Raw genomic sequence first — 15,966 nt, 5'->3', positions numbered from 1 at the left:
AAAAAATCGTCTAGCATTGACTAAGGCCTTACTGTTAGCTACCAGTCATTCTTCTCTCTAGCAAGTGGTCATGGCCTCCTATGTGCCAGGCCCCGTTTTAGATGAATGTTGGGCCACAACAGTGAAAAAAGTTCCCGCTTTCACAAACGCTGTGGGGTTTTTTGTTTTTGTTTTTAAGATTTTAAAAGCCAGGGGGAAAGGGCAGAGGGACAGGAGGCAGGGCAGGGCAAGAACAAAGCGATAGGGAGAGAGGCTGCCGGGCTCCATCCCAGGATGCTGGGATCATGACCTCAGCTAAAGGCAGATGCTTAGTCGACTGAGCCATCCAGGTGCCCCACAAACACTGTATTCTAGTTGGAGCTCCCAAGCAATCAGCACATTACTATCTAACCTATCAGGTGGTGAGAAAAGCTAGGAAGAAAAGCCAAGTGGGCCAAGTAGAAAGAGAGGCGATCAGGGCAGGCATCTCTGCTGTTTAAGCAGAGACACTTGCCTGTGGGAGAAGGTGAGCCCTGTGGACTCCTGGAAGGAAACAGCAAGAGACAGAGGTGGGGGTCAGTATTGCAGGACACCAGTCTAGGAGCCCTAGAATCGGCTTCTCCTTTGCCAGGGCCACTTTGGGGGGCGCTGGGTCTTTTGGCATGTCTGTTCTCATCACTGCTGTTTACCTTCCTCAGTTATGAAAGGCAGACAAGTTTAGGTGTCTCCCTGGAACTGGTGGGAAGGCTGGAGACAGAGAGCTCAGACAAATGACTCTCTAGTCTCCTGCCCAGAGCTGTGGCCCATGGAAGGGGGAAGAAGCTGCCATGGGAATGGAGAGCCTCCACCCAGATTTCTACAGAAATCTGTAGCAATGACGTGGTCCTTCTGCTGCAGGTGCCTGGGGTCCCACATCTTGCTGATCCTATACTCCCCAGACCCTCACATAGAAACCTGTAGGTCATGTCACATCCCAGTGGACATGCGTAAAAGCAGATGTTCTGAGTTCCAAAGTGCCCCAGAACAGTCTTGGAGGAGTTCTTCACAAAGGGACAGACTACGGCTGGAAAGAATCCACTGATAAAGGTCAACTGCGTCAACCCATTCTGCAGATCGCCAGCTTAGCTATGATCCAAATTTGCTGCCAGTAATGACTCCAAGAAAACTCCTCTGACTTGTCAGTACATCGCAACTACTGCAAACATTTAGTATTACTCTAAGTAGAAACACGTTTAAGCAAGAGGAAGGACTTTCCCTTCAATCTTGTCATCCTTTATTGAGTTTCTCCTACGTGCCACAGCTCCCGTAATAGAAATCGGGGCCACCAATGGTGTTTGAAGAGGAGGGACCTTACAATCAGTGGGGTTGGCAGGAAGCTCGCACTGCTTTGGGACACCTGGGCTTGGGAGGGATCAGCGAGAATCAGCAAAGAGAAATGCAATTATTTTACACATGGTGGTCCTGCCCACAGTATTATGGCCACATCAATACCCTGCAATTTGTCTAAATACACAGTTCCTCCCCTTGGAGAGAGATGAAGCAAGAAACGGGCAGAGACGCAAATGGCAAAAGGCGTTCTGGAATACAGGAAGAGGCCTGAGAACTCTTCCCCGCAGCAACCCTGGTTCCAAGAAACTCTGAATATACCACAACCCCCCTCAGGAGTAGCAACCTAATCACACACGAGAAAGGAGTCATCATCACATTGTGAGCTACCCCTACACGCATTCCTCAACTCTCCACATCCTGTTTTATCTTTGCCTGCAATGCTCAGAGCACGTCTTTTTCCTGAAGCTCCCCTGCCCACCGCCCTGCGAGTCACCTGCTTCCCATTTGGTTTCCATTTCTTCTAGTTTGAATCATTCATATTATTACTACTCTACATGCCTGTTGTCGCGGCCGGATTAAGGAGCCCTGGAGAGGTGGGTCTGTTTTAGAGGGAGGAGTATTTGGAGTCAAGAGATGGTACTACAGTTTTCAAATTTCACTCCAGCCTCTGGGGTGGGACATATATCTAACAAACAGGGGTGGTGGGGTGGTTAAGATTTACACCTGTATCCTTCTGGCTCTACACTCCTAGCCTTTTTATTTTTTTTAAGATTTTATTTATTTATTTGACAGACAGAGATCACAGTAGGCAGAGATGGGGCGGGGCGGGGGGCGGCGGGGAGCAGGCTCTCCGCTGAACAGAGAGCCCGATGTGGGGCTCGATCCCAGGACCCTGAGATCATGACCTGAACCGAAGGCAGAAGCTTTAACCCACTGAGCCACCCAGGTGCCCCACTCCACTCCTAGCCTTTAACGGCCACGCTCTATTTGTGAGGTCTTAACATTTTTGTATAGCCATTGTCAGCTCCTTAACCCGCAAGAAACCGTGAGGAAATTGATCAGCTGGTTGGGAAAAGAATTACGGGGAAGGTTCAGAGATCCCGCCATCTGGATACTTCCTTACTTGGGATGGATATGGGATGGTCTCAGCTGTTAAAATCGGGGGGCTCTACAGGGTGGGGGACAGTCCCTTCAGGGAAATCTGGGGCTGTGGTATTTCAATCAAGAGACTCCAGAAGCCTTGAATGAGGAAGCATCACCTTCCATGGGTATACACCTTGATCACACCGATGGATAGCTCTTGGGACACTCATCAGTTAAGTCTATGATCATTATTTTCTTTTCCACTCGACAGGATCCATACTTACTGACAATCCTTTTTATAGAAATTACCCATAGTCAGGTTTTCCCACAGCACAGATTCTTGAGGGTTAACCCAAGCACTCAGCGGCGATTTTCAAATTTGTAAGCAAGGTTTTCCTGGACTGTACACTCTCAGGCTTCCTAGCCGTGACTGAGTTTTCTTGAATGGTTTTTACACTTTGTTTGAAAATGTCTTTCCACACACAGTGTAATGGAAATTAAAAATCCTCACAAATAAGAGGTCTTGCTGGTAGGTGTTTTAACACTCTGCAATTATAAAGCCAAGTGCTCATTTGCCTATCTTTAAAAATGACCAGACCCTATGGGCTCCCCATTACTGTTTCACCAGTTCTATTAATAGACTTCCTTAGTTGGTACCCTGCGAAGCATAGTACATGGTATGTTTTATGGAAACCCTAACACAGACTCCATTTTGTAAGCTTCTTTTTCTTCCTTCCAGGCTTGACGTTCCATGTTTGATCAGAAGTAATCATGATTTATACCTTTTTTGGGGGTGGGGGAGGTACAAGCTACTTGATTTAGTTTCTCAAAGTGGGCGATGTCAGCACGGAGAAAGGTCCGTTTGTGAGTTGAAGCCCTTTCAAACACAGAACACGTTTGATATGTGAAAACTGTTCCAAAAGTCTGTTTGGGTTTCCCTCTTCAAAGTGATCGAATGAACCTGAAAAGTGTTTCAAATGGAAGCCGCACCGCTGTCTGTCATCTCTCGGACTTGATAAACACACCCCAGAACTGAAAAGCACTGGCTCAGCCCTGGAGCGTCACTGACAAGCACTCACCCCGTTCCCATTTCCAAGGAAGGGATTCTTCTCAGAAAGGTCATTTCCACACCCGACTCAAAATTCAACAAGCACAAAGGGTCTACAATCAGAAGCAAACCTAGCACCTGCACGGGCCTGATGGTCTTCCCATTCCTTCGCAATCCCAGTCCACACGGCTCACAGACCTGGGGTTACCCATAGGGGAAACCTCCTTTCTATGCACTTCTCAGCCCCGCTTCCCTCACTGCACGTTTGGGAGACGGTGGTGTCTCCGAAGCACACACAGTCCTGGGAAGCTATTTCCACAGGCTGCTTACTATTCCATCATGGTTTTAACCAGTCCCCTTGGGAAGGATGGGGAGGTCATTTCCAGTCCTGTACTATGGTCAACGGGGCTTTAGAGAAGGCCCATTCCCACAGATGGGCAGACCCCTGAAATCCTGGGGATCAAAGACCAATATAGGAAGTGAGAGGGCTCCTTCCAGGGGCTCATGGCACAGGAAGCCCTGACAAGGTCAAGAACAGGGCCCCCCCCCCACTTGTTGGGAGGCAGTTGTCAGACCAGCACAGTTTAAAAGAAATAAGAACAAAGTAATTTGATTCCTTGTGACTGCAGACATACAGGGCGGTCATTCTTCAAGTCAGCAACTTTCCTTCCAGGAGAGATTTTTATTTTTATTTTTAAAAAATTTCTTAAAGATTTTATTTGCTTGCCAAAGAAAGAGAGACAGCACAAGCGCGCAAGCAGGGAGAGCGGCAGGCAGAGGGAGAGGAAGAAGCAAACTCATTGCTGAGCAGGGAGCCCAATGCAGGCTGGATCCCAGGACCCTGGGATCATGACCTGAGCCCACTGCAGAGGCTTAACCCACTGAGCCACCCACATGTCTCCAGGACAGACTTTTAGTGAACATGAAGACCAGGACCTAGCCCTCACTTATTTTCCTCATTTTTGTCTTTACTTGATGCTTCACATGCAAAATCCCAGTCTCTCCTTGTCCCCCAAGAAGATTTTTACATACCGTTCACAGGTTTTCCAATACAAAATAAAACCTTGATTATGGGAGCAGTCTGAAATGCAAAATTTACCCGTAGGGAAGTAACACGGCCTGAAAAGTTGAGCCTGAACCTAACGACCTTCTAAATGGCCAAGAATGGAAAGCACGGAGAGGATCCCAGCTTGAGGCCCCCAGGAAGAAGGTCAGCCACACCAGCGCGGGGCGCCTTCCGCTGGACCAATAATCCAGACTTTCCCATCAAGTTCCACCGCAGAAAGGGTAGAGACTGCGGTTTGTTTTACAAGAAAAGAGACTTACCAAAAGGAACAGCCAAATACACGCACTGGATTTGTGATCCATAAACACACTAAAGCCTCATTCGAGACAACTGGGAAACCTTAACAATGGCCTGGAATAGAGGTATTAAGAAATGATCTCTGGTTTCATCAGGTGAACTCACGGCCTGGTGAATTTCGTTTTAAAAAGTCCTTAAATAGAGATGCATACTGAACTATCGGACCTCATAGGACGTCTGAGGTTTATTTTCGAATACTCCAGAAAAACCATTAGAGGAGACAAAGAAAGCATGATTTAGCAAAACTTGGTCACTGTCAAAGTGCAGTGGTGAGTACCTAAGTACCTTACTCCACAAGTGCGGCCACCATAAGAGACCACAGGTGCCTCAAATAGCTCAGTGGCTTAAATGAAAGAAAATAATTTTCTTACCGTTCTGGAGGTGGAAGTCCAAGGTCACATTTCCATTCTGAGGCCCCTCTCCACAGCTCGTAGGTAACCGCCTCCTCTCTTGCTCTCGCCATGATCTTTCCCCCTCCCGTGTGTCTTCTCCTGTCTTATAAGCACACCGGTCAGTTGGCTCAGAGCCCACCCCAAGATCTGCTCCACCTCTAATTACCTCCTTAAAGGCCCTGTGTCTGACTACAGCTGCATTCTGAGATACTGGGGGTTAAGATTTCAAATGGGCAGAGACACAATTCAATCCACAATACGGGCCTTCATAGGAAGGCCATAAGAAAAAAAAGGTATATATATATATATATATATATATATATATATATATATATATATATATATATTTCCATAAGAAAAAAAAAAGGTGTATATGTAAAAATAACTGTGAGCTTGTGCAAAACAGGGTCAAGTGAGAGGCTGCCCTCTCTCTCCCCTCCCCCCTCCAACAGAAGCCCCAGGCCACTGATCACAACCTGAATCAGCTGAGGTGTTTCTGTTGCGTGAGAAACACTATTCAAACGCCAAACTCTAAGAATCCACTTTCAGAGGTTTATGTGGTATTTGGAAGTGCAAAGAATACTCCAAGGTCATTGGGAAGCATTTATAGGCAAGTGTGCAGCAGGCAAGTTGTTCCCACAGAGCCTGGGGTGTGGGGCCCTCTGATGAATGAAAGGCTTGGTTGTAGCCGGCTGACCGCAACTCCCATTTCTCCTCAGTAAACCTTTGTAGACCTCTTTAACCCTATAACCCCCCTTTTTTTTCCATTCCTCCCACCTTACAAAGGAAACCCAAGGACCATTTGTATAAATGTGTTACTACAAATGAATGTCAGGTGTTGGACTTTTAGAACCAGGAAGACTCTCACCAATTACTGATATGGGTTTTCTTTTTGGTGACTTATTTTGCCAGTGTGTTATCAGGAGCCATGATCGAATACTCCCACCTCAAGAATATACTTTGCCCCCAAAATGGAAAAAAAAAAATGCAAGCCACAGATACACGTTTAATGGTAAAATTGTTAAATAATAACACATCGAATTGCTAGAAAATTCTACAACCATTAAGAGAGAATACCATAATCGAAAACCTTGAAACATTTCTGTACATGAATGTTTTAAATCCTGGTTGCGAGGGGGACATAAAATCTGAAGGCAGGAAAATCTTGGCAAAATTTTTGTTAACACAAGGAACTAATGAATCAACAACAACAACAAAAGCCCAGTAATTCAATAAAAGAAAGAACAATGGTGGGGTCGCCTGGGTAATTCAGTCAGGGAAGCCTCAGACTCTGGGTTTGGCCTCAGGGCATGATCTAAGCTCAGGTGGAGTCTGCCTGTCCCTCTCCCTCCCACTCTGTTCCTCCCCCTGCTCCTGTGGGCTTTCCCTCTCTCAAACGAATAAGTACATAAAATTGTAAAAAAAAAAAAAAAAAAAAAAAAAAAGAGGCACAATGGGGGCAAGAAAGCCACAGAGGATGAAACATAAACGAATAAACATATAGAACAATGTCAAGTGCACTCAAAATGGAAGAGACGCCCTTTATAATTACAGCAAGACGCTCACTCTCCCTCAAGATCCAAAGGCTGAGTAGAGGATCTGGATGGCGGTGGTGAACACGGCGGAATATAACGTTTACAGGGCACAGTCTGACAGTCATCTCTCAAGGCTTAAAATGCACATCTCCTTCTGCTCAGGGTTCTATGGCTCACAGTTCTCAGGATTACCTCTCTGGGCCCACGGACGTGTAAGCGTGGGTCATTACTGCAGGCTGCTTATGCGAATAACCGCCATTGGCGTCTGGTTGGATAAATTACAGCGTGTGTAATTATGGCATGTCTTCATGCAGCCATAAATGAAAATGAGATAGGTCTGCGTTTGCTGGCATGAGATAATGTCTGAGATGTAGAAAGGAGAAACAGTTTCAGATGATGACTTTCTGTGCAGCAATAGATACATCTAGGTATGTATATACATATATATATGTGGGTACGTATATGTATTTATATGTTCATTTGTGCCTGCAAATGCCAAGAAGTGTGTGGAAAGATGCACTGGCGACAGGCATGGGCTCTCTGGGGAATGAGCTGGGGGAGAGTCAGGCGGAGGTCACCAGTGCCTTCTATAATTTTAAGATTTTGCTTATTTATTTATTTGACAGAGAGAGAGATCACAAGTAGTCAGAGAGGCAAACAGAGAGAGGAGGAAGCAGGCTCCCCGCTGAGCAGAAAGCCCGATGTGGGACTCGATTCCAGACCCTGAGATCATGGCCTTAGCGGAAGGCAGAGGCTTAACCCACTGAGCCACCCAGGCATCACCCCCTTCTATAATTTTATATTCTGAGTTTATATGCAGACAAGCGTGGGTTTGGGCTTATCATACAGTGCCTCCAAGTAACAGGTATGAAAATTTTGGAGGCTCACGGGAAGTGTTTGAAATGCTGAGCGCTAAACAGGGGACAAAACTGAATTTGCAAAATTGTAAAAAAAAAATTCCTATTTAAAAAAAAAAGGCAACAGAATGCTCTTGGACTCTCATTGTTTGTAATCTGGTGAGCATTTCTGCTGCCTCTTACCAAAATTCGCTGCAACCTGCTTGCACGGCTTTCCCCATTTTAGAGGGATTGAAACAAACGGGAACGAGCACATGGGTTTTCTCGATTGACTTCAACTAAAAATCAGAAGTCCACAGGTGCACCTTGCAGTGGGTTGGTGAGGCGCTGGGGAGAGTTCGGGAAAGCCTGTGGCTAACCCAAAAGCCTGAAACGAGGAGGGAAGGGTCCTCAGAGTTTGCACCCTGGCCATCCAGTGCCATGGAGAGGTACCGTCTGAAGAGTCAGAACCAGTCTTATATCTTGACAATCCTGAGACCGATGTCATTTCTCCTTGCCTCCTCCATGCTGTCCTCTGTGATTTCTCAGGGCAGCCCCATAAACTGTGGCCCATGCTCCTCTCCCATAGTCCCATTCCCTAATTCTCTCCGGCCCTTAACTGGGTGCCCCACTCTACCCTTACGCTCTTTCACATCCTTGCATGAGTTCCACTCTGACCCAAAGCTCTCTTGCATCCTCACTGAATCCCATACGCTTTCCTGCCATCATCGAACCGGGCTGTGTTGCCAGACTTCCCCATCAGAGATCTCAAAGGGAGGTGGTTTATTCCCTCCAGTGCTCCTCACCAAGCCTACCTCTGCCTCTCAGGATGCTCTTTCGGAGCTCCAGATTCACATATCCCATAGCCCCTGTAACAGGTCTCCTGCCTGGATGTCTCACTGGCACCTAAACCTGGTTCTTCCTCTTCTCTCTACAGGCTTCTCCTCTGCTGCTTTCCCTCCGGGCCAAAGGATCTCTTCATGCTGGAAGCCTGAGCCTCCTCGTCTTTCCTTCTCTCCCATTCCCATAACTGAAACATCACCAAATCTTCTAGACCTTCATCTTCTAAACACCCCTGGAGTCCTTACTTAACTTTTACCATCCCAGGGCAAATCCCTCTCCCCTCTCAAATAGACTATGACAATCGGCTCACCTGGTCTCTCTCCACTTTCTGGTGCCTTGTCCCCATCGGGCCTGCACAAAGCACTCCTACACACGTGACACAGAGCTAGATCACATCCCCCCGAGACCCGAGAAGACATGCTTTTGTTCACAGGATGAAGCCCGGGCTGCTGAATCAACTCTGTAAGACTTTTCTTTTCTTTTCTTCCTTTTTTCTTCCTTCCTTCCTTCCTTCCTTTTTTTTTTTTTTTTTTAAGATTTTATTTATTTATTTGACAGAGATCACAAGTAGTAGAGAGGCAGGCAGAGAGAGAGAAACAGGCTCCCCACTCAGCAGAGAACCCGATACAGGGCTCAATCCAGGACCCTGAGACCATGACCCGAGCTGAAGGCAGAGGCTTAACCCACTGAGCCACCCAGGCGCCCCTGTAAACCTTTTTCTAACCCATCTACACTCCAGCTTCCTTCATACCCCAAATAGGTAATGAGAAGATGAAGGCAGATGTGGTTCCTGCCTTTGGCAAATGAACAAGTCAACACAGTGACCTTGGCCACAGTGGCTGGGACCGAAGTGAACAGGTTCACAGACCGAGTCTGATGGGGAGGGAAGAGCCAAACTCCCCGAGATGGGGTGATAAGGACAGGAAGAGGTCACAGTTCAGCTGCTTGCAGAAGGTTGAGCGGGTCCTGGGCGGAGTGAGAGCCCAAGGAAGAGTGTCTCCGCGCCCGCAAAGCCTCGAGGCTCTCATGGGTGATACGGGAGAGAAAGAGCCACGTGGCTGAAGAAGTCACAGTTGGAGTCGCACGAGCTGAGACTGGGGACATAGGCAGGGCCTCACCGCCACAATCCGTCAAGGAGTTAGGACATTAGTCGAAGGACGTACCCTTCACTGATTACATTCCAGGCTCACCGGATGCTTTATTTCCTTGAATGCTTTTATATCCTGCCTGGGGCAGGGTGATCCAAACCTCACCTGCTCTATGCCAGCAGAGCTCGCTTCTTCCTTTGTCATCTGGCCCATGCGCTTCCATCCTTCAGGTCTCGGCTAAAATCCTCCTCCTCCCGACGGCCACGCCTGGCCCCTGGGCTGAGGCCGGATCCCGTTACCTAACTCTCCTGTCTCCCTGGACTCTTCACCTGCGGCACTTAGCACAACCAGGGTGGATTGATTACGTGTGTCTGTCAACCACTCTATCCCAAGCATTGGGCACAAGCTCCCTGCTTTAAAAATATCCTTTTTCGGGGCGCCTGGGTGGCTCAGTGGGTTAAGCCTCTGCCTTCGGCTCAGGTTCTGATCTCAGGTCCTGGGATCGAGCCCCGAGTTGGGCTCTCTGCTCGGCGGGGAGCCTGCTTCCTCCTCTCTCTCTGCCTGACTCTCTGCCTACTTGTGATCTCTGTCAAATAAATAAAATCTTTAAAATACATATATTAAAAATTTAAAAAAAAAATCTTTCTTTCTTTCTTTCTTTCTTTCTTTCTTTCTTTCTTTCTTTCTGTCTTTCTTTCTTTTTTAGATTTTGTTTATTGGGACGCCTGGGTGGCTCAGTTGGTTAACAGTCTGCCTTCGGCTCAGGTCATGATCCCAGGGTCCTGGGATCGAGTTCCACACCAGGCTCCTTGCTCAGTGAGGAGTCTGCTTCTCCCTCTGCCTGCTGCTCCCCCTGCTTGTGTTCTCCCTCTCTCTCTGACAAATAAATAAATAAAAAAATTTTTAAAAATGTATTTATTTGAGAGAGAGAGTGAGTGGGAGGGAGAGGGAGAGAGAATCTGAAGCAGACTCTGCACTGAGCGCAGAGCCTGACGCCGGGCTTGATCCCACAACCTCGAGATCACAACCTGAACCGAAACCAAGCGTCGGGTACTTGTCCGACTGAGCCACCCAGACGCCCCTAAAAATATTCTTAAGTGCATGAATGAACACACACTTAATAAATTCGGTTGGAAGAGATTTAAAATCTATGTAAACCAAGCCAGTTGCTTTCTTAGTGAAGGATGGGTCCAGGGAGGAGAAGTCACACGTCCTGAGCCCTGAGCTCACTCTCCGAGCTCTGGACCCAGAGACAGGCCCCCACATTTTTCTTACTGTACGGTACTCAAAAAGGTCCTGGGGGAAGTGAATTCTTCAAGACAAACTTTTCCTGACGGCTCATAACTGATGAGGAAAGGAAAAATGATGTAGACAGCATTCGTAGTTCACTGATAGATTTAGTTACATAGATTAAAGTGTCAGCTTGGTAAGGTTCCAGCGCGTCTCTGGTCTGACACCCGTTTTAGAAGGGAGGTAAAGACATCCAGGGCTGGCTCCCCAGTGAGCCAGGCAGCCACATCCCATGGGTCTTTCCCTCAAAACCATGGTGCAGTCTGTTCACGGTGGGTCTGGTTGGCTCCCGAGAGGTCCACGGCTAGAAAACATAAGAAGGGTGTGTGCACTTCAGGCCCGAGACCTGCTGGCACCAAAGTGTGGGAAAAGTTCTCACAAAGCCGGCCCGCAGTCAGCCTGGTCCAGACCGGGGTTATTAATCTTTCATGTCCCCAAACTCTCAAGTCTCCAAGGTCTGAGAAGGAAAAATAAAGCAGGATGGCAAAGAGGCGGTGTGGCAGACTAAAAAGAACAGAAGGTGACTTGAAGTGACTCAACAAAAATCAAGAAAGTAGAACAGGTGATACCCAAGCTGTCCACCAGCCTCACGACTGAGTTCCAAGATTCTGAATCCTGCTCAAATCTGACGGGTCTGGACACACTTTCAGGCTGTGGCAATGAGGGCCTGTGATCATGGAGTCAGACCGCCCAGGTTCCAGACTTGGCTTTGCCATTTCCTAGCCATATGCTCTGAATGTCTCTGTGCCTTGATTGTCCTCATCTGTAAAATGGGTCTCCTGGGGTTGCTTTGGGATCACAAGGGACGCTCTGTAAAAGGGGCTAACACATCGTAAGTGCCCAGTAAATGTTGGCCGTTACTATTATTCTCTTCTGACATAGGAAAAGCATGCCCAGAGGAGACACGAGCCAAAGAGAGGGGTCACTTACACAGATTGGAAGAAGGATGATTGCTCAGCTGTCATCTATATCCAAATGACATCAAAGGAAATGAGGCTCACGACATAAATACAGAATCAGCAGGTTCCCAAAACGTTCATACATCTTGGTTTTATTTTTGCAAAATTCCACACAAAAGAATGTTAGCATCCATGATCTCTGAGAGGACATGACAAGACTATCTGTGGTTTCTACTTGCTATTTTATTTCTTATTTCCTTACTTCTAAATGTATTCGGCAAACACGTATTACTGTTTGAAACTCCCCCCACCCTCACCGCTTTTATTTGGTCACGTTTAGGTCCGAGGGAGAGGGTGAAAATAAATCAACTCTTTGTCAATGGCTTTATTCTATTTACAGGTTAATCGGCATCTGGGACCCTGACTCATTTTCTCATTTTGTACCTTTCCATTTGAAAGTCATTCTTACAACGGTTTCTGGGCTTCCAGTTGCAAAATGAAACAAAACAAAAACTGAAGGAGCCAAGTGTCAGTGAGACATGGAAACACGGAAAAGGAGCTCGTGATGGTAATTATTCGCTAAGTGACTGACTTACAGGATACTGTAGATAGACTGTCCATGACAGGAGTGCACAGTATACAGACTAAGATCCGTGCTCCCAATGCAACTCAAAATATCATTCCAATGTTGCAGGAAAGCCCTGTGCATTCCCCACTGCCCCAGCCTTAAGACCCCACAGGTGCTGATAGAGTTACATTGTTACATTAACATAATAATCCAGATTCCAGGGGCTTGTCTCTACCTGCCTCACAGACAATCCCTTGAAACGAATGAAGTCAAGGGATAATGAGAAAGGAGACAGATGTTAAAAGAAAATTATGTTCTGTTGTCTGGAAAGTGTTTTTTCCCAGTTGATTTTTTAGCAAGTCAAACTATTAAAATAACTTTCAAAATGTACTCTTTGGAATAGGTTGTTACATGTTTGCTTGTCTGAAAGCCAAGGGTGTGTGAATGTGGGTGTGTATGGGCAAGCTGTCCCGAAAAGCCAATGTTTCCAGCCAGTTTCTTTCTGGAGGAAATGGATGGTCTTACATGGTTTCTGTGCGCCATGGCACGAAGTCAGCCCTGGGTACATATCACGGAATAACCACATTTTTAATCTGGGAATAAACCTTCAAAATCTCTCCCACCCTTTGGCCTAGAGGGATTTCCTAGACAGTCGTTTCATGGTGTGCAGGGACTTTTTGTGCTAATTCTGGTCAGTTTTCTTTTCTCTGTATGAAAGTTACTAACTGAAATGGAATCCAGCAGCTGGAATGCCCCACATAATTTCTCTCACAACCCTCAATCCTTCTCCCCCTCAGTAATCCAAGAAGTAGAGATTTAATGTTATTTAATTTAGATGTTTGGTTTTTTTAAAGATTTTATTTATTTATTTGACAGGCAGAGATCACAGGTAGGCAGAGAGGCAGGCAGGGGGGTGGGGGAAGCAGGCTCCCTGCTGAGCAGAGAGCCCGATGTGGGGCTTCATCCCAGGACCCTGAGATCATGACCTGAGCCAAAGGTAGAGGCTTTAACCCACTGAGCCACCCAGGCACCCTAATTTAGAGATTTAATGACTAGGGACGCCTGGGTGGCTCAGTCAGCTAACCATGTGCCTTCAACTCAGGTCATGATCCCTGGGTCTTGAGATCAAGCCCTGCATTGGGCTCCCTGCCCAGCGGAGTGTCTGCTTCTCCCTCTCCCTCTGCCACTCCCCCTGCTCATGCTCTCATTCTCTCTGTCAAATAAATAAATAAAATCTTAAAGAAAAAAAAAATTAATGAGTAAAAGAAAAAAAATCCAAAAACACTTCTGGCTTTCAGTACCTCATTCCTTCTGAAATATGCAGTTTGGGGAAAAGAAAAGGTGAAGATGGTAAATGAAGAGTTGAATTAAGTTATTTTCTGATTCATCAGGAGCATTTTATTAGATTACCACAAATTATCCAGAACGACCTAGAGACCTACAGGGCTCGCTCTTGGTTCTGGGCTGACTACCCCTTCACGTACCTTCCGGCCACCACACCCCCCCCAACTCCCCACCCTTGGCTTGCTCACCATCTCTTATCCCTGGGAGAGACCTGTCTTCGTGCATTAATGAACTCACGAATGTCTGGACATGTACACCGTCATAACACTGTTTCTAGAATGACATTTATATTATGCTCTGCCTCCTGTATCTTTCATGAGCCAGTTTTTATGTGTCCCTAAAAAATACTGGATAATGCTATTAGCCCCATAATAGGCCAGCCCATCAATACTTGTTCAGGCCTGATGAGATCAGGCTATGATCCTTAATCAGAGTGAAAGAGAGCCAGAAATACCTTTATGAAAAAATCAATTAAAAACCAGTTGCCCCAGGTAAACAAAAGGCATTGCCAGAGTATGCAGGACAAGAACAGTAATAATAAAATGAAGGGGCAAGAGGCACAACTCGGGAAATGGCGTGGAGATTACTGGTTACTTCCATGCACAGCGGTGATCTTTTTGTCTGGCTTTCGGTAAAACTCTTTCCTTTGAATATAAGAAGGCAGCCACCTACCACTCTCAGGTGCTCGGAATGAATTTTCTGGGAGCAGGGACGGATTTCTGTAGAACCATCCATAGACTTATCTGGTCCTCATGCCCAGCAGCAGGCAGGAAGCCCGACTGATGTTAGTTAGTAAGGCGGGTGCACACCCAGGTTGTCCGCTCCAGTAATACTCATTCACAAGGTTCCCGAGCAACACAGTCAGATTCCCTCAGGCCCGGGAAGAAACCTTAAATGTGAGAACCACTCTCTCTACATCTCACTTTCTCTAAAGTGGGCCACAGAGGGGCCTGTGGTCCCTCTAATCGCTTTCCAGCTACAATTATGACCCTCCGAATACAGTTATTTCGAAAACGAGGCAGAATACGGCAGGGCACAAATATTATTCCTGTGTTCATTTCTGGTTCCACTGGAGTTCTTTATATGGGAATGTAGATAGCAGAGCCACTAGCGTTAGATTTATTTTATTACTTATGTATTTATTTTTGTCAAGAAGGTTTTCAACCTGAAGTCCCTCCAGAGCAGAACAGAAATTCTTTCCAGGAAAATGAAATCGAGGCCTAAAAAATACTTCGCACTAGGCTCTGTTTAGTAAGGTGTTCCCCTGATACAAAGCCCTATATGAGACATTGGGCCCTGCGTGGAAAAAATAACATTCATATGAAATAGTTTGCATTTGGAAGAAAAAGGGGGTAGCAAGAATGAAAAAAGTCAGAAGGCCTGAGTAAGAGCGATTCCCATCTGCTGGTAACTGAGCAAAAGGCTCACCGGAAGGACACACCAGTTCATTCTACGGCAGCCAAGATACTGGACCGTGTTGGGACACAGGGGACAGAGTGGGCACTTGGAATTCTGTGAACTCTTGCGAAAAGCACCTTAAGGCCCTACTGGTCCTATTCACTCATGGTTGGTTTGGAAGCATCCTTTTGCTTTGTTGTGAGGGTATAATTTTGCGGGCATTCTAATTCATAAATTTGTTCGATACCTAGTTACTCAGTGCCAGTTTTGTGTCAGGTGCTGGGCAAGCTACAAGATTCTTGTGGCCGTAGCTAAAAAAATACATAAATAAATACGTAAATAAATAAAACAATGATTTTAAATAATAATCATAATAAATTTTAAATAAATTTAAAAATAAATATGAAAATAAAATATTTAAAAATCCCTCAGTTTCTTGTGGAAGGGTAGACAAGCAAATTCCACGAAAATCTCATTTTCGTCTCGATTTAAAACATGCAGGATCATTGTTTCTTTCCAACAGACAAAAAGGTAGGGTTGACTCTGTCTAGTTATTGCATGGTTCCCCCTGCATTCTGTTCTGTGCATCTTGTGTGTGTCTTGTCTCCCTTGTGAGTGAACCTCCTCCTTGAAGGCAGGGATTGGGTTTTATGCCTCTTTGTCTTTCTACGGCTTACCACAGGACCGAGGATCCAGAAATTACTCCAACGATTTTTGAATAGGTGAATAAAATAGGAGCTTTTCTAGCTTGCCTAAGGCGGGTGCACACCCAGGTTGTCCGCTCTAGTAATACTCATTCACAAGGTTCCCTAGCAACACAGTCAGATTCCCTCAGGCACGGGAAGAAAAAGTACTTACAGACATAAAGACTTCATAGAAAAACAATTCAATTAAGAATCAGCCAGAGAGCTGCTTTTAAATGCTCGTTCCTGGGTAGTCAGTCCCCAGGGAGACCTTCCTCTGGCCCGGGA

Source organism: Mustela putorius, unplaced genomic scaffold (assembly GCF_011764305.1).
Source record: "Mustela putorius furo isolate JIRA1106 unplaced genomic scaffold, ASM1176430v1.1 tig00000561_pilon_pilon_pilon, whole genome shotgun sequence".
NCBI classification, from domain to species: domain Eukaryota; kingdom Metazoa; phylum Chordata; class Mammalia; order Carnivora; family Mustelidae; genus Mustela; species Mustela putorius.
Note: the sequence above shows the minus strand (reverse complement) of the source record.